At 36.1% G+C, this 20,621-nt stretch overlaps 1 pseudogene; it reads right to left on the bottom strand.

Annotated features, from left to right (window-relative positions):
• Window positions 1-17,609: 17,609 nt before the first annotated feature.
• Window positions 17,610-20,450, bottom strand: LOC132680553 (spindle and centriole-associated protein 1 pseudogene; annotated as a pseudogene).
• Window positions 20,451-20,621: the final 171 nt, after the last annotated feature.

The following is a 20,621-nucleotide window of genomic DNA, read 5'->3' as shown; positions in this document are numbered from 1 at the left end:
GAGCTGTCAGCACAGAGCCCGACGCAGGGCTTGAACTCACAAAATGAGAGATCAGGACACTCAACCAACTGAGCCACCCAGGCGCCCCAATACTATTCTTATTTTCTAATCTTATAATGAACACAGGGTTCGAACTCATGAACTGCGAGCTAAAGTCAGAAGCCCAACGACTGAGCTACCCAGGCACCCCGAGTCTCAGAACTTTTAATCAGCGTTCAGATCACATTAACTACTATTACTTTTCTAGCATTACTTTTCATTATGTCTTCATTTGATTATTCTTTGTTAAATAATAGCTCCTGAATTCCATCTTAGTTTTTTTTCTACATCCTCTTCTCTAGAGTGCTTCTTCTTCTTGATATTAAGTAATTTCCAGTACTTCTTCAAAAATCTCAATTACATGAATTATTTATTTTTATTCCTTCAGTTTTATACACATTTGGTAGTGTGTAAAAATAGATTCTAGGTGGAAAGTGAAATAAATAATCAAAACTAGGGAGGTAACACTATACATGTAAGACCAACGGTCAAAGGTAAGATATTGTGCATTTACCATACATAAGAAAATAATCACATAAAAAGGAAGCATTCAAAGAATATTCTGATAGAAAATAAGTAAGTAGAAGGTACAGAATGTGACATGTGATAAACCTCCTGAAAAATCACCAATCAGAGTATTTGTGATCAGGTGTATCTATAAGTTTAACTCTTGACAATGCAAACTCAGTGGAAGGTCTATGCTCTCATGCAAAGAATACAAAATTACATATTTAGTGCTCAATTTTATTTATTAGTAATGATTAGATTTCAACATAGCAGTGTTTTGGATAACATGTTATTAAAATGAATATGTGCACCATTTTTGCCAGCAATAATTTATAATCTAATTAATTGAGACAGCATATAAGCACATCCTACCCTGCAATAATCTAGTGGATTAAAAATTTTAGTGTCTTTGCCCCTTTAATCATATCACATAAAATATTTGATTTTGAGTTTATGAGAGGAAGCACACTGATGTTTTCCAATCTCAATTACTCAATGCAGTAAGTAAAGGTAAATTAAAACCTATATATTTTTTAGCTGAATTCAAATGACTTATTATAAGGAGGCACTAAATAACTTTGTTTAAAAAGACTAATTCTACCTGTGAAGTGTGAGGCCTCCAAATGACCCAGACCACATTTTATTTTCTATCAGAAGATAATAAAGCCAGAGAACGCTTTCTTGGTACTATCTGGTCAGGGAAAGTTGGTTCTATTTTTATGTTTGCCCAACTGTGACAGTCTCATTCACATTTTGGAATCATGACAGACAACCCAATGGCATTCTTTCTAGAATGCTGATAAAGACAGTAGACAGCTGACTAGAACAAATTGACATATTTCAGACTTTTAAAGTCTCTATCTCCTAAAATTTTCACTTATGTGGCCTGGAATCTTTTTTTTTTTTTTTTTTTTTTTTTTTTTATTTATTTTTGGGACAGAGAGAGACAGAGCATGAACGGGGGAGGGGCAGAGAGAGAGGGAGACACAGAATCGGAAACAGGCTCCAGGCTCTGAGCCATCAGCCCAGAGCCTGACGCGGGGCTCGAACTCACAGACCGCGAGATGGTGAGATCGTGACCTGGCTGAAGTCGGACGCTTAACCGACTGCGCCACCCAGGCGCCCCAATGTGGCCTGGAATCTTAATGCCAGCTAATCATGGCTTTTCCCTCATCTAAAATAATTTTAGTTTAGGGGTGGTTGGGTTGCTCAGTTGGTTAAGCATCAGACTTTGGCTCAGGTCATGATCTCTCAGTTCATGAGTTCGAGTCCCGTGTTGGGCTCTTTGCTGACAGCTCAGAGCCTGGAACCTGTTTCAGATTATGTGTCCCCCTCTCTCTGGTCCCCCTCCCCCTCTTGCTCACACTCTCTCTGTCTCTCTCTCAAAAATAAATAATTTTTTTAATTTAAAAATTAAAAAAGTAGATAATTTTACTTTAACAATGAATCTTATCTCTTTTTTCACATGCACTGTCTAAACTGATCTCACAATTATTCTTCAACTTTATGCTATATTAATGTACATTAATGACTACAATATCCATATAATCGTATCACAAGATTTGATTTTGATCTTGTCTTAAGATTTTGATCTTGACAATAACCACCAGCTCTTTATTTACGCTTCTATTTAGCCAGCCATTGCAAGAGGACCTAAGACCTTGATATTCCCCAGAAATATATCTCTAAAATCTTATATTTCAAATCCTGAGCTTGACTTATAGTGACTACATTTATTTCCTCATCGTAATTCAAACAAACTGGGTTTTGACTTTATTGAGATCTATTTTATATCCAGCAATTTCTTCTTTCTTTCTATCATGTCTTTTATAACATTCTTTCTTTCCCAATTTGGCTTATAGAGCATAATTTGGGGCGGGGGTGGAAAGATTGCCACAGAAAGACAGTTTTAATGGTATTCTTTGTATTATAACTATAAAATGAATCTAAAATGGGTGCTAAAGAAATTTTAAATAAGTCAATAACAAAATGATATTAAAAATAAGTGAGAGAGGGTTGGGGATAAGAAGTGGGTAGGATACGAAATGAGAAGTTTTTGAGGATATCAAAAAATGTAAAACCAGTGTTAAAATCTGTTTGCAAAGAAGTAATACATAAAGCATCATTGCAGGACAAGAAATAAATTGTGGGGTAGAAATAAATTGTAAAGCTCTACGGATGTGTTATGTATAAACACTCTCAAAATGGACACCCAGATAGGCTAGCACACTCTATGTTTGTAATCTGGGTACTTTTAGGGTGTGACTAATTAGCTCAGATTTTTTACTGTGAATATCTGCTACTGGAAAAAGAGCATTCATGGTAGTTTTAGTACGTCCATGCTCATTGAGCACCATAGTATTCGGTAAAGTTTATTCTGGTCCAGAGTCATTGCTAACCAACTGTAGTGTAATTGCTCAGCATTAAAATTAATTTATTAATATGCAATTAATAAGGAATGTAACTATCATATCTATCATTAAATAATTATCATCTAAAATTTATTTCACCATTCAAAGGTGAACACTCCAAAAATCATTTTCCATTTATTTTCCTAAGCCATATTAGCAATCAGCAAACAAAAATAACTCTGCGTTCAAGATTAGGCATATATTGAGAAACAAAATACATTATTTCTTCTTAAAAAGATCACAACTTAGTTGCATAAGTTAGGAAAAGATTAAAGTAACTTTGAATAAAGTTTATTTGCATTCCTGTATTGAAATTGAGAGGTAACACAGAGAAACTTTCTTTACCACATATTAAAATAGTTTATTAAGGGGTGCCTGGGTGGCTCAGTTGGTTGAGCATCCAATTTCAGTTCAGGTCATAATCTCACAGTTTGTGGGTTCAAGCCCCATGTCAGTCTCTGTGCTGACAGCTCAGACCCTGGAGCCTGCTTCAGATTCTGTGTCTCTGTCTCTCTCTGCCCCTCTCCAACTTGTGCTCTGTCTCTCTCTCTCAAAAATAAATAAACATTTAAAAAATTAAATTAAAAAACCCAGTTTATTAAAGCTTTAATAATCCAGCAGTACAGTTCATTCATAAACAAGGGGGGAAGGGAGGGAGATAAAGACAGAACCAAAAACAAAGAGACAGAGAGATACCAAAGAGCAAAAGAAAACCCTAAAACATTAACATTAAAGATCAGTTTCAGGGTGCCTGGGTGGCTCAGTCGGTTAAGCATCCGACTGCTAGGGTCATGATCTCATGGTCCGTGAGTTCGAGCCCCGCATCGGGTTCTGTGCTGACAGCTCAGAGCCTGGAGCCTGTTTCAGATTCTGTGTCTCCCTCTCTCTCTGCCCCTCCCCTGTGTCTCTGTCTCAAGAATAAATAGACATTAAAAAAAATTTTTTTTTAAAGATCAGTTTCAGTACATTTCCCCTGTTTCCATGAGGGTTTACTGAATTTGAGTAAATCTTAAATAGGTTTTGTGAAATAAACCCATTCGGTGGGGTGAATTTGTAACCTGAAGTTAAACAAAAACAACACATTCTATCCTTTTGACCACAATAATTGATAAAGGATGAACACATGACACAATCTGAACATGAGTCATCCAGAGGCTTTTGTTCCTGACACTGGGGAAGAGAAGTAATTAAAAACTGAAGCAATATAAATGCCTCAACACAACACAAAAACAATGTCCAATGTCATTAGTGAACAAAGGCATGAAAATTAAAAAAAAAACAATTGAAGAGATATATTTTTTAATTATGAAGCTAGATTTTGAAGGATAAGTAAATGTACAAAAGAAGAAAGACACAAAACACAAGGAATATTGAAAATAGTATTGTGTATTTTTAAAACTGCCAAAAAATAACATTCACCTCTTGTTTTTGTTTCTTTGTTTGTTTGTTTTGCACATGGTAAGTTACTAAGTAAATGGTTGCATGGAAATTACTGTCAGCTCGAAATGTTTTTTTCTTTCACAATAATAACATTTTTTACTTAATATATGGATATTCAAAAGAAAGACTACATTTCCCGGTGGCCTACCACCAAAATTCTAGTCAATAGGTGGAAATATTATGTGGCAACTTCTGGCAAAATCTTTGTCAAAGACAGATTGTACTGAAAAAACTTAAATAGACGAGGAAATCTTTATTCAAGACTGTTGCAATAAGGAAGAGATATTGAAATCAACTCCATTGATTGAAACAAAAGGCAGGAGGTTTCTTAAGCAATGGAGTAATTTTTAATATTTATTTATTTATATTTATTATTTTTGAGAAGAGGGGAGGGGCAGAGAGAGAGGGGAGAGAGAGAATTCTAATCACTGGGCTGACAGTGCTGAGCTCGACACGGGGCTCAATCCCAGGACCATGCGATGATGACCTGAACCAAAATCAAAACTCGGAAGCTTAACCTACTGAGCCACCCAGGTGCCCATGAATGGAGTAGTTTCTAAACAGTGGAGTAAGTAGTGAAAAGTGGTAGAGGACAGGACTTTATTGGGGACAGGTTGATCTCTGGGATGTGTTAAGCACATTGAATCATTCCTGAATTTGCAGATATTTTTCTCTGTGATTAGGCCATCTGTGTTTCCTAACTAGTGTTCATCAAAGTTAGGTTCCTAAGCTCCCACAGATCCTGGGAAATAGGGGCACTATCTTTCTTGATTGCATTTGAAAGGGATTATCTCCAGGTCCAGGAGAAAGACATTTCTAGGTTGTAAAACTGGCTAGAGGCTGGGAAATTTATCTACGATTCAGAGGAGCAGAGGAAGAATTTGCAATTAGAAGTTTTCTAAAGTAATTGTTCTAACAAAAGAGAAATTAGGGATTTACAGTCAGGAAAATATCTAAATTTTAATCAAGCTGAGGTAGTCTTGGTTATCCTTTAACAAAACTAAAAATGTTGATGACCTTTGCCCTTTATTAATTTCTTCTTCCATCCTGATGTCTGGGATGTAGATTATTCTTTGGATTTAGATAATATGGGATATACTTTAGTGGTAGCAGAGTAGTAAGCTGAAGTGATCCTGTGTCTGTGAGGACTTTGTGGAGCAGAGAGTACTATATCAGCTCTAGACTGCATACTTCCAGATGTTCTGTGTGTTTAAGCCATTGGGCGATTTGGGTCTCTGTTGCTCTCAACTGAACATAATCTAATTTATTGCTTGTTTGTTGAATTGTAGCAAATCCAAAGGGATTCCAAAATAGCTTCTTTGACCTTCACCAACAGTGTGTGTTCCTGAAGGTCAGAGAACTAAGAACCAAGAACCAAGAAGGTTTTGGACCCAACAATAACCATAGAAAGGAGAGAAACAAGGGTGGACCCAAAAGTCAAAGGTACAGGCAAAGCTTTCTTGGGGCTACAGCTGGAGATGAAGGGAGACACAGCGCTAACAGAGAGGAGTTAGGTGGGCCTTCTCAACAAAGGGGAGGTCCTGTGTATTTAGAGAAAGTTCTTGCTCAGGGTCCCACCCTGGTCCAATATGCTAATAAGGGAAAGAAAAAAAATGCCTCCTCCTGATTGGTTGGAAAGGCCTCCTCCTGCTTGGTCAGAAGGGCCACATCCAGGCTGGTTGATATTGGTGGGCAACTCAGGCAACTCCCTGGTGCTTTTTGGAGCCAGGGTCCTCAGGTTTGTGCAGCCTTCATCTTCAATCTGGCTCATATACTGGCCCGCATCCTGGTTTTGCTAAGAGAAGCAGGATAACAGCCAACAGAAAATGCCCCAAGTGCGTAATGTTCTTCACTTGGGGCTTGTTCCCATGGCTCCTGTGAATATGAGCGCCTTTTACCTAGGAGTTCCTACATTTGTTTACTCTCTATTCTCACTTGTTATGTTTTATGTGCATTTCACTTCCCCAACCTAATTCAAAGGTAATCACATTTCATACACCTCCTAGAGGATAACGTGGTAACATAATTTACCCTAGTAATAATTATTTGAAAAATTATGTCTTAATAACATCTATATTTAATAATTGTACAAATTTCTAATATACGTTTTTGTGTGAGTTTGGGAATATATCAGAGAACATGGAGGCTTGTGAATATGTAATTGTCTTTACAACATACTACATTCTAAAAAGTAAAACCAAAATACTGAGTGTACCGGGGGAGAATGGAGTACAATATTTATTACTAATTGGTTTGATTACTGAGTGATTTGGAATAATATCAAAGTAAAAGGCAAAAAGAGAATTTTTCATACTTTAGAAATCTTTGAAGTTTTTAGCTCATCTTTTCTGGTCCCCTTTCTTCAAATAAAATTCTAGCTAATTCAGAATATAGAAAACCTCAAGTATAAAAATAATTGCCTTTCAAGCTCAAGCAAATAGAAAATCTTTTCACTTTTATCATAGGTATTTTACTGAGAGCTTTAAAACCAATATTAATAATGTCAAAGTTCAGTGAAATGTAGTGCATAATAAATATTAAACAACAAGATAATAATGATAATGATTTTTTCATTGAGGACAGCTTTTAAATTTTTGATTCATATAAACTATTAACTTGAAGACTTAATAGAGTATTGATTACGTATAAGGGCCCTAAATAACAATAAAGAGATCCTTACAAACAAAAAACATCACATGAGAGAGTTTCTAATTAAAGTTGTAATTTATTATTATAAAATAAATGTTATGGCTATAATTTATGATAACTACACCTGAATAACTAACTCTGATTGTGATCAATAAGTATTGACTAACAGAACTGAGTTGTTTGCAATTTTTTCCAATGAATGCAAATCAGGACACATTTATAAACACCAAAATTGTCTCCCTTTAAGCAGTGCATTCTGTTAGCAAAAGTGAAGTAAATATACAATAAAAAGAAACCAATTTAATCATTGGTTTTATTTTACATGGAATCAAATTAAATTTAATTTAAACTGGGTTGCATATTTGCATATCTAAGAGTCAGTCTGTATATTCAAATAAGTTTAGATGAGTAGAGTAGGGAATATGTGTTTGAAAGTGATGTCTCAAGATAGGAAGCACATTTTAAACACACTTTTGGTTGGGAATGAAAAAAAAAAAAAACAAGCAACTACTTCCTATTGCTAGATCATGATCAAAGTTGAGACAATCACCTTAATGTTTAATCCTAGTATGGAATTTATTCCTACTATGGAATTTATTCATTTTTAAATGAGAATGAAGGGGGTTCTAAATATATTCATATCGCTAATTTTATCCACACATATTTATTGAGTAATCTGTCTGTTCTGAGCACTGTTCTAATGTGTTTAGGATCCTATGTTTATAAATGTCTTAAAAAAGAGCTCAGGCCTGAATTATAGTGAAGAATAGTGGATCCAGTACTGTCTTTGGCCTCTCATAGACCAGATTTCAAAAATAAGGGCCACTGTGTGAGCTTTGCCTGTTATTTAACTTTGATATGTCTTTGTTTCTTCTTCTGTAACATTAGAATAATAATAATAAAATTCCAAGGCTTTTGTAAGGGCTAAATAAGATGATATGAAAAGTGCTTGTATAGGAGACAACTCAACAGATGGCAACTCACTGTAATTAAATCATAAGTAATAATTATATGCCTTGATAAATAATTGTGAGAATTGATAAATGCATCATTGGTGGTTGAGATTTCAAGTGACCAAAATATGTGGAGATGTTGAATGGTTCTTGTCTCATTTTAATGTAGATGTTTGCGAATATTTTTTGATCAGATTCCATTTGATAGCATATGGGCACTAACACTGATAATCCAATGTAGATAGCCTCCTCTGCAGGCAGCCATCATATTTGGTGGGCACCCTTATTGCTTCCAGAGAGTATCGCTGCATTAGCATGGCTCTATACCACTCTGAAAGATACTACAGAACAATTGTTCTACTTTTGATAAATTATGTCTTTCAACTAGTAATGCCAACTACTGGAATTCTTAGGAGGCAAAAAGCAGTGTGGTAGTCTGTGGCTATATTGAAGAGAATATCACTTTGCATGTAGACTTTATTCTGTTCGAGAATAATCTGAATCCTGCCACTTGTACCTTAAAATTTTAGAATTTTCAGTGCAGAAGTTCTTTTAATTTACAACTGTAGCCCTCACTATGAAATTGTATGATTTTCTAATTCACTGTTTAACCTACCTGTCTGAATTCTCAAATGGTTTATCTTCGAATTTTATCAATTGTGTATGATGAATGGCTTTATTCTTTGACTATATATTCTCAAAGTGGCATCAGATAAATAGTCTCAAATTCTCTGTTAATGAAATATCGAAAGCCACATTGTTACTCTACTTCAGACAAATGTTACCTATTACCCTATTTAAATTCTGAGACAATATGTATATATTTTGTCAGTATTTTTGGAAGACTGCTATGGAGAACATTAGACCCACAGTTACTCAATTAGAATGCAAAATCACTGCAGGTAGGATGTTTTATCTGTTTTGTTCATTGCTGTATTCCTAGCACCAAGAACAGTGCCTGGAAGACACTGAAAAAAAAGTTTTGCTGAGTGAGTGAATGAATGAATGAATGATAAAGGAAAATTACTAAGGAAATACTGAATACCCTATCCTAATCTTAGAGATTTGTAGTACATATTTGTATATTAAAGACAGTGGGGAGTCTTGCATCAAATAAAATTATTAATCGAGATGTTTATACTTAATATTCTACAGAAAGCTTTCAACACCTATAAAAATCAATTGAAATACATGCCCCCATAAATATACTTTGGAAAACCAAATTGTTTACACAATTTAATTTACATAAGGTCATCAAACTGGCTATCGCTGATTTTTAATATAATATTAATATTTTGTTCATTTAGAATGTCAAATTTCAATCTTAATACAGACACATTCGGTAATGGTATTTTCTTACCTTGACAACTCAGTATTTTAGGTGGATGAAATGATTTGCTTCTCCCTGACTACTTCCCTATCATCCTTATTTTAAGCTAACAAGCTCGTCTGATTTTTCTTTCTTTCTCGTACCAAATTGCTTAATTGTTTCCTTCCCCAGAAATGCTGTTTCTGTTTCTGCAAAGAGATCCATGTTCATTTAAGATTCAGTTTGCTAAAGACTTCTCCTCTGCATGGTACCCTCAGAAGAGTAGTAACAGGCACACGATTCTGTTCTTCTGAAACATCACTTAAACAGCAGGTCCTGGCTCTTCGTTCCCATGCTGTTCTTTTTTCTTATTCCTAGGAACCTAACTGGAAACGTTACGCACAAATTGACATTGACTGGCTACTCTGTTAGGCTTTATAATGGACTGAAAAAGAGAAGCACGCATTCTCATTCAACTGTTTCCATCCAGGGGGAAAAAAAAAGGAGATTCATTGATTCTACAGAGACAACACATCAAGCACTCAGAAAATCCAATTCACTTAAAAAATTAAAGCTGTATTGTTTGTCAGTCAAATCTTCATTTTATTCTCAGAAAAGACTTAATACAACTACTTTGCAAGCACTCTATTCTAGTGAAAATATTTGTACATTGACACATTAAATAACGCTTCATTTTTCCACTGTCTTTGTTTTTCTTTCACTTGATTTCTTACTTAAATTGTAATGAAGTAAGGAGCGAGAGGTATGTGTTTTACTTCAACAATTTGTACAAAGATTTCAAAGTCAATCAAAAGTTATTTTTCAAATAAAAAAATTTTCCTCCAAAAACTTCCTCATATCCTTAAAAGTTCAAGTTCATTGGTTATGTCTGCTGCTGTATAAGCAGGATGGTTACAAGACTTAAGTCTTGGATATGAAACAGATTTAGCTGCTGACTGACTATATGATCTTGGTCAATATATTTACTTTCAAGCCTTGTTTTTCTTAAAGAAATGGGAACATTAAAATCTTTACAGTCCAAACAAATAGATTATGCTAATTTAACCTGAGTCATTTTTTTTAGAGGGTCTTATGAAAAACTTCTATAGTGAATGCTCTATATATTTTCGAATAAAATGATTTTTTAACTATATTAATAGCACAATTAATATAATAAATTAATAGCAACAACCAATTTATTTGTTTTTACTATTAAATCATATCTGGGGTGCCTGGGTGGCTCAGTCGGTTAAGCGTCCGACTGTGGCTCAAGTCATGATCTCACAGTTCATGGGTTCGAGCCCTACGTCAGGCTCTGTGCTGACAGCTCAGAGCCTGGAGCCTGCTTCAGATTCTCTCTCTTCTCCCTCTCTTTCTCCCCTCTCTCTCTTCTCCCTCTCTTTCTCTCCCTCTCTCTCTTCTTTCCCCCCTCTCTGCCCCTCCCCCCCTCACGCTGTCTCTCTCCCCCTCTCAAAAATAAATACACATTAAAAAAATTAAAAAAATCATATCCTTCATGAATTCTTAAACATTATTTCTTTTTTTTTATTTTGAAAAAGGATTAAATAATTGATATAGAAAGACTTGATTATTTTGAGGAAAGCTCAATATGCATTATGTCATACATAAAAAAACTAGGTATTTAAAGACTCATTTGTCTTTATTGAACACTTACCACATCTTAAGCATAATTTCTATGAAATATAAATTGTGGGATACTACCAAGAAAAGGGAGTTATACCAGTATTTTGTATCACACAACACATAATGTACATCGTCACCAATTGTAATCCTTCTGCATCTTAGTATCAAAGCTAATATACAGTAATGTCATTAAGATAATTCAGTGAAAAAAAATTAGTTTTAACTGTCTTGCCTCTAATGTTGTCTTCATTTGAAGATATAGATAACTAAATTTCTTTTTACAATATCTGAATATTAAACACACAATGTCAAAATGCCATAAATAGGTAATTTATCAAAATTAGAGATATTTATACAGAGATATATCAACACCTTGCTCTGAGAAACCTTGTTTTTGTACTGCATCTTTTTAATTCAATGTCTTTTGGTTAGTGTGATACAGTTGGTAATTAAACTACTGATAAATTTGGGTAACATATTTTGAAATATATTAAAATACTGGGTAATTATGATGGTAAATTATAATTTCAGAAGAGTCTATATTTTCATTCACCTTGCTTCATATTTTATGAATTGTTTGTATACTGTAATCCATCAAATTGTTATGTTAATATGTTAACATATTAACTATATGTTAATAATTATTTGATTAAGACTTTGAGACCTTTGGGAAATACATCTCCCTATGCAATGTGCTGACAAAATGATCAGCATTTGCCTGGTATGTCACTCAAAAGGGAGCGAAAGCTACTGCTTTCTTCATCAATGGGAAAATGTACAATTTCCTTTGAAAAATTGAAAAGACTGAGACAGGTATATTTTTCTTTACTCTGAAAAGAATAATAATGTTTTTAATATTATTAAAATAAATAAAATAAAATGGTTAATATGGCAGAATAGTAGGGGGAACCTATGCTTGCCTCCTCCCTCAAACACAGCTAGATAAATATCAAATCATGCTGACTACCCAAGAAATTGATTTGAGAACTGAAAAAACAAACCACACAGCTAGTGGGAGAAAAGAGGCCCAGTAGTGGAAGGGAAAAGGTGTGGAGATGTGATTCATGGGTGCTGTGGAGGGGAAGGAGCCCTGATCAGAGAAAGGGAGAGAGAGAGAGAGAGAGAGAGCAGCACACAAGGAATTGCAAAAGAAAAACACTTCCCTAAAACCATTGACTGGGAAAATGAAAGGGGCTGATTATTTTGAGTTTTTACAAGCAGTAGAGCTCAAAGACTGAAGTTTTAGAAGTTTGTGTCATTGCCAGTGTGGAGCCTGGTAGGCCTAGCATGCTCCTATGAAGAAGTAGGGAAGACACCCAGGAGCAGACAGTATGGCCAGAGAATCCCTTGGGTCACAATGGGAGAGACAGTTCTCTTTTTTGGAGTGCATTTGGAAGAGGTGGCACTGCTTCTCCGGGGCAAAAGAGCTGAGGGGGTGCCATTGAGATTCTGTGTTCATTAGCATACAAACAGAAACACCTGCTGGGGACAGCTAACCAGGACTCAGGCTTTTTACTGTGCTTTACCACAAACTCCAAGCCCCTGTGCATTCATGGGACTGCCCTTCTGGGAAAAACCAGCACCAGCCACAGCATGGTGAGACCCTCCCCCAGAAGATCAGTGCATATCCAAGTTGTGCCATATCGCTAAAAATTTGAAGGTGTTGTTGTTGTTTTACACTTATTTTTGAGAGAGCACTAGTGGGAGAAGAGGAGAGAGAGGGAGAGAGAGAGAATCCCAAACAGCCTCCACACTGTCAACACAAAATCCAGTGCAAGGCTTGAACTCACAAACCATGAAATCATGACCTGAGACAGACCAAGTCTTCTGACCAGAGTGCTGCAAAGGTTCAACTCTACTGGACATAGGACCTAGTTTCTTTTAACAAGCAGACCAAAGTACACCTTGTCATAACTTGCCACATACTGGACAAAGTCCAAACACTCCCCATGGCAGGTAGAGAGAAACTCTGCAGAGGACTGACCTGAGAGAAAGACCAGACGAAACACAGCAGCACAGTGCACACAGCATACACCAGAACACTTCTTGAAGCAACAGACCCTCCATGAATAGTATATGACCACTTCCTAATATAGCCATTACTCTCAGGAGCAGGAAACATAATAGGCTTTCCTAACACACAGAAGACAGAGACCTAGAAAAATGTCAAGACAGAGGAATTCATCTCAAAAGAAAGAACAACAAAAGGTCATAGCCAGAGATCTAATTGAAACAGACATAAGTAATGTGCCTTAGAATTTAAAACAACAATCATAAGGATACTAGCTGGGCTTGAGATAAGCATAGAAGACACCAGGCAGTCCCATACCACAGAGATAAAAGACCTAAAAACTAGTTAGGACAAAATAAAAAAGGCTATAACCAAGATGCAAAAACATCTGGATATAAATGACTACAAGGATGGAAGAATCAGAGGAATAACTAAGATATACAAGATAAAATTATGGAAAATAATAAAGTTGAAAAGAAGAGGGGAATAAAGATATTGGATCATGAGTGTAAACTTAGGGAACTCAATACACCAAAAAAGCATAATAACATTCATATCAAAGGAGTCCCAGAAGAAGAAGAGAAGAAAAAGAGACAGAAATTTTATTTGAGCAAATTATAGCTGAAAATATCCCTAATCTAGGAAAGAAAACAGGCATCCAAATTCAGAAGGTACAGAGAGTCTCCATCAAAATCAAGGAAAGCAGGACAAAACCAAATTTGAAAAATACACAAATAAGGAGAAAATGCTTAAAGCAGCAAGAGAAAAGAAATCCCTAATTGCAAGGGAAGTCAAATAGGATTAGCAGCAGATCTCTCCACAGAAACTTGACAGGACAGAAGGGAGTGATATGATATATTCAATGTGCTGAATGGGAAAAATATGTAGCCAAGAATACTCTATCCAGCAAGACTCTCATTCACAGTAGAAGGAAAGATAAAGAGTTTCTCAGAAAAACAAAAACTGAAGGAGTTGGTGGCCACTAAACCAGCCCTGCGAGAAATAGTAATGGGGACTCTGAGTGGGAAAGAAAGAACAAAAGTGACAAAGACTTAGAAGGAACAGGGAAAATTTCCAGAAACACCAAATGTATAGATAATACAATGGCACTAAATTCACATCTATCAATATTCACTGTGAATGCAAATGGACTAAATGCTCCAATCAAAATACACAGGATATGAGAATGGATAAAAACACAATACCCATTTATATGCTGTCTACAAGAGACTCATTTTAGACCGAAAGACACCTGCAGATTGAAAGTGAGGGAATGGAGAACCATTTATGGATGTCAAAGAAAGGTGAAGTAGCCATACTTATTTCAGAAAAACCAGATTTAAAAAAAATTTTTTTAACGTTTATTTATTTTTGAGACAGAGAGAGACAGAGCATGAATGGGGGGAGGGTCAGAAAGACAGGGAGACAAAGAATCTGAAACAAGCTCCAGGCTCTGAGCGGTCAGCACAGAGCCCGACACGGGGCTCTCACGCACCACGAGATCATGACCTGAGCTGAAGTCAGACGCTTAACTGAGCCACCCAGGCACCCCCAGAAAAACCAGATTTTAAAACAAAGACTGTAACAAGAGATGAAGAAGGGCACTATGTCATAATGAAAGGGCCGATCCAACAAGATCTAACAATTGTAAATATTTGTGCCCCCAACATGGAAACTCAAATATATAAATCAATTAATAACAAACATAAAGAAACTCTCTTTATAACAATACAATAATAGTAAGGAACTTTAAAAACCTACTTACAACAATGGACATACCATCTAAGCAGAAAATCAACAAGGAAGCAATGGCTTTGAATGACACATTGGACCAGATAGACTTAAATATATTCATTTCATCCTAAAGCAGCAGAATACACATACTTTTTGAGTGCACATGGAACATTCTCCAGAATAACTCATATAGGGAAAAAAAGACAAAAAAGAAGAAGAAATAATAAAAACAGAAATCTAGGAAAAACTATCTTCTATTATTATACTTATACCAGAATCAACTAAGATTCTCATAGGTGCATAGGATTTCTAAATGTAACAGTGGCTCCTGATCTTTAACAAGGTCTCATAGTGGTCAATCAAGACCCTGTCACCCAGGCCATTCTTAGTGAATCTGTCATGGAACCTCATGCTCCTAATGAAGTAGATGATGATGAAGAAGGAGAAACTGTAAGAAGAAAGTGAGAATGAACTGGATAACTCTAAACTCTCAGTCAAATAGGAATGCAGACAGGTTTCTCCCCCAACTAAGAGAATATAATTCTGACTTAATTAAACTGTGGACTGATATTCAGCAAAAAATGGACATTTATTTAACTGTCAAAATTATGCTATTTTATACTCTATATGTAGTCATCAAAACTTCATTTTGATATTTGTTTGGGAAATATTTATTTATTTATCAAAATATTTATCATTTTGATATTTATTTGGGAAAAGCCAATGGACATCTGGTTATAGTGCACACTATAGGAAGTTATAGTGCATATGTGGATTAAAAATACAATTGGTAACAAAATGATTGACCTTGCAGACTGATCTGATGCCAACCACCATGATTTCTCTGTTTCAATATACTGGATGAAGAGTTTTCAAATCACTTAATTTTCAGCTTAGAAAATAAAACTGCTTGAAACTATTTAGGTGAGATGTTATGCACTGTACTGACATGAAGTTAATCTGAAGAGGACAACGTTGAGATGAAAGCATTAATTTAACCTATGACTACACAGCTGCATCCACCCCCAATTCAAACTATGTATTTGAACTTCTTCAAATCTACCTGGTTGGAAAGCATCTTCAAAATTGTTTTTTATTACTAAATTTTGACATATCTTCAAAATTCATATTAATGATTTGAGTAATTATATTTTCATACCAATATATTTTTAATAAATTTTAATAATAAGTGTAATAAATTTTAATAAATAAATTTTTTTAATAAAGGTTTAGTTGTGACTAACCTGCCTTATCACAACTTTTGACTAAAGTTTTGGAATTCTGTAACATGGCACAATTGCTTGTCGAAAGCAATTAAAGAAAAAGACTTTAATGGATTATGGAATGAGTATACACACACACACACACACTCAAATGCACAGAGTTTTCTATCAATATATAACAGATTATCAAAAACTTCGGCACTTACAACAATACCCAAGTATTATCCTATAGTTTTTGTGAGTCAGGAATCTGGGCAAATTAGCTGGATCCTCCTCCTGGGTCTCACAAGGCTGAAATTGATTATTAGGTGGGATGGAGATTGTCATCTGGGGCTTGAATTTTCTTCCAAGCTCATCCAGGTTATTGGAAGAATTTGGTTCCTTGTGTTTGTCTGATTGCAGACCCCCTGCCCCGTTTCCTTCTGGCTGTGAAATCTGGGCTGTTCTCAGCTCCCAGGTGGTACTCTCAGATCCTTGATATGCACCATCCTTCTTCATTGCTTTCTTATGTTAAAATCTCCCTAAATTCAGAAGGATGAAGACCTTTGGAAGGGCACGCTAGGTTAGTACAGGCCAACTTACATAACCTTCCTTTTGATTAAGTCATCTGATTAGTAACCTAATCAGGGCAATCTTTGTCTCATCATATTCACAAATTATTCCTTCCCTCAAGAGGAGGGTAGTCCGTAGAGAACCATGTAGGAATCAGACATCTTAAGGCTATCTCAGAATTCTGCCTATCATAATATAGATGTGATATCGTAAGTCATGAAATACTAGTTACATAGGAAGTCTGCACTCTGCTTTTTTACTTCACTGTGGGTTCTACTTTTCTGGAATTCATACTGGAAGATAGATTTATCTTGGCAGTCAGATCTACTTCTCTTTTGATAAATCTGCCATAGTAATATTTTGAATATTTATATTAAATTACCAAACTCTCCCATTAAAAACACCTTCATTCATGACTCTTTATTTATTAAGATAAAGAAGGCCAGTTATCCCCAAACAAATGCAAAGTCCATATTATAGCATCACTTTCTTATGCCAGGATCTCACCTGCTCTTATCCCTATGCTTGCTCTGGACTGTGAACAGGCTGTGCTTCACCATAGAACACTGCACATGCCATTCTTTCTCCTTGGAGTGTCCCCCTTTCCTTGTTCTTCTAAGTAAATTATATTCGTTCTCATTAAGCAGCATCAGTGCCTTGGAGAAAGTTCTCTGATCTCTGTACCTATAAAATTCTATTAGTAGCTCTTTTCATAGATACTTTATGTCTACCTGTATGATTATAGATTGTTTTCAACACTAGATTGTGACTCTGTTCATTATATCATTAGAGCTTAATAATACTTTAAATGAATGATAGAATAAATCAAGGAAATAATATTGAAAATTAAGAAATCTTAGAGTCTCAAACAATTTTCTGGAAACTTTTTAAATTTGTATTTTTTCCCTGTTGTCAACATTTACAAGAAGTCGTAGGTTGGTTAGTTATTAGAAATCTATTGGAAGAAGTCAAAAATTAAAATAATTGCTTTATTCTTTGTTCCAAAAATACTAAGTCATAAGATCTTTGCAGGTTTTATCTAAAAGAAGGACATGAAAACTTGAAAGCAGGAGCAGAGAGGGGAGTGGAAGCTCAAGAATATATTACTGAGAACAAACTCTGTAAAACCAAATTCATTTATGACAAGTGGGTAGCAAAAGCAAACCAGCCTTCTTCATTTTGTTTCTCAGTCTTTGTTCTTGGATTAAGAGGTGTGAATCACCCAGTTTGTGAGGTAGCATTTAATGGAGAACAAGAATTACTAGCAGTCCCTGGAGATCTTGTATTTATTCAATTAGGAGAGACAGCACTGCATTTTGAGCTGTCGGGGGCTGTACTTGTATAATAAATACTTCAATTGTCCTCTTTTCTCCTTCAGTCCATGCTCTGGCCCGTGACAGAATGGGCGATACTGGTGGAGAGAAAAGGTCCAAACCAACAAGTATCAGCTGCTCTGCAAGACTTTTCTATGAGTATCTATACTCTGTCGATTCATTCCTGCAATCTGTTCCTTCATGCTTCCTGGTGGTAGAGATTGTGCTGCTGGAAAATTAGCAGTCGTGTCACTTGTATGACTTGTCTCTTATTGAATTCCTGAAGTCCATCCCCTTGCTCTCCTTCTGGCCCAATATTATTGCTCAGATGTGTCTTGATAGCTAAATTCTACAGTGTTGACTCAACAATTTGTGCCATGAAATCCTTTCTTATTCCTGCCTCATTTATTCTAAGCTATGGCCCATCTCCCAGTACTAGGGGCTCTTCTGAGAAATTGGGGGTTCTGTCCTGCTAAATGTTTGAATGAGAACTGCGGAGGGTCTGGAAGAGGCTAAAAAAAGGAACCTGAGTTTTGTTCTCCATATCTTCCCCCATATGAGAAACCCTCCACCTCTGAGTGAAGAGGCAACTTCTTTGAATTCTGATTGTGCAGTAGGTAAGGTCTTTTCTCAATTTTGTTTCTTCTCAATTATTTTCATAGTTGGAAGAATTTGTGGAGCAGGACAAGTTTGAACAGTCCTCCTCAACACATGCTGCAAGGGAGAGAATTCTGAGTTGATCTTCTGCCTTGGTGGTGTTATTTGAGCTCAAATACATGTGCTGGAAAATTGTTGGCCAGATCCACACGATCTGGGGGAGGGGGTTGGCACCTGGGATAGTTTAACAGCCAAGTCTTCCTGTGGGAATTCAACCACTTCTTCCCCTCTGACCATCGATGGCACAGAGACATTAGCATTTAGAACAGGGCCCTCTGAATTATCTGTAATTCCTACCCATGGATCCCCTTTCTAATGCCTGATTTTCTGTGTTGCTATTTATCAAAGACAATTCTTTATGGCATGTGTGAGTGATATAAGTTGCTTAATCTATTGTGACCATGTACTGCTGAAGTCTTAACCTGGGTAGTATTTTCTTCTCCAAGAAGAATTTCAGGTGTAAGAGCATTAGTGAGCTCATGATGATCACCTAACACTTGTTGTAACAGCTGCCTGTGTCTACTTTATGCAGCTGCAGCTCACTGTCTTTAAGGTACCAAATCAGGCAACAGAGGGAGCTCACCAGCTACAGAGTGAAACCTGTAAGACTGACTACTCTGTAGTCCCTTGACTTCACATCCTGTCCACCATTCATATTCTTCCATTTAGTGTTCCACTTCATGTATCATGTGTTTGAGGACATCTAGCCCGAATTTATTGCTATTTGGTAAGTCTGTGGAGGCTATGCTACCTGCTGACATGTTTTTCTTCTGCTTGGAAGGAGCAAACAAATCCATTTTTCCTTTTATTTTATTTAACAACTGTTTTTTGCTTCCTTGGGGTTAGCGCCTGTCCCACAATATAGCTTGAGTCTAGAATCTCAGTAGATTCTTCAGACTGAAGCCTGGTGTGGATTTTCTTGGCAGCACTGGTAGGATTTAAAGCAGCTTTTTGTTCCCCTGATGGAGGGACAGATGATGGAGTTCCTGGAGGGGTTACCTGTGACTGTGTTTCTATTTTTTGCTGAATATCAGTACACAGTTTAATTAAATCAGAATTATATTCTCTTAGTTGGGGGAGAAACCTGTCTGCATTCCTATTTGACTGAGAGTTTAGAGTTATCCAGTTCATTCTCACTTTCTTCTGTTACAGTTTCTCCTTCTTCATCATCATCTACTTCATTAGGAGCCTGAGGTTCCATGACAGATTCACTAAGAATGGCCTGGGTGACAGGGTCTTGATTTACCACTATGAGACCTTGTTAAAGATCAGGAGCCATTGTTACATTTAGAAATCCTATGCACCTATGAGAATCTTAGTTGATTCTGGTATAAGTATAATGACAGAAGATAGTTTTTCCTAGATTTCTGTTTTTATTATTTCTTCTTCTTCTTCTTCTTCTTCTTCTTCTTCTTCTTCTTCTTCTTTTTTGTCTTTTTTTTCCCTATACATTTCAGGTCTTTATAGGAAAAGAATTACAAGCTGTTGACATAACATTTCTCTCTTTGGACACATTTCAGGGTAATAAAAATTCCTCCCATCTTCATGAAGATTTGCTTACATTCTAGAGTATTAAGAAACTTAGATATACCATCCCTTGAGAGACATCTGATTAGATTTCAGTGTAATAAACCAAGAAGGCCTTCCCCTCCTCAGATCACAAGAGCCTTTGACATTCTAGACCAAAATAAAGTTTTTTTTCTTTTTCCCACAGGGGCTAATGGATGGAAATACCAGCTATCCAACTTAAGCACTAAATGTTATAATTTTGGAGTGCCTCTCCTGTGATATGAACTCACTGCATTCCCAAATAATACCTTGTTCTCACTCTGAGCAATTGACTGATTGTTTGTGTCCTCCCAAAAGTGTATGTTGAAATCCTAACACCAATGTGATTGTATTAGGAGGCAGGGCTTTTGGGGCGATGAGGTCATGAATGGAGCCCTCATTAATGGGATTAGTACCTTATAAAACAGGCCTCAGAGAGCTTCTTCCCCTCTTCCACCATGTGAAGACACAGCAAGAAGAGAGCTGTCTATGAACCAGGAAGTGGACTCTCACCAAACACCACATCTGTTGGTGCCTTGATTTTGGACTTCTCAGCCTCCAGAACTGTGAGGAATAAATTTCTGTTATCTATAAGCCACCCAGTCTATGGTGTTCTTCTATAGCAGTCTCA

The sequence above is a fragment of the Panthera onca genome, chromosome A1 (genome assembly GCF_046562875.1).
Source record: "Panthera onca isolate mPanOnc1 chromosome A1, mPanOnc1 haplotype 2, whole genome shotgun sequence".
Taxonomy (NCBI): Eukaryota; Metazoa; Chordata; class Mammalia; order Carnivora; family Felidae; genus Panthera; species Panthera onca.
Note: the sequence above shows the minus strand (reverse complement) of the source record. Positions and strands in the feature narration are given on the sequence as shown.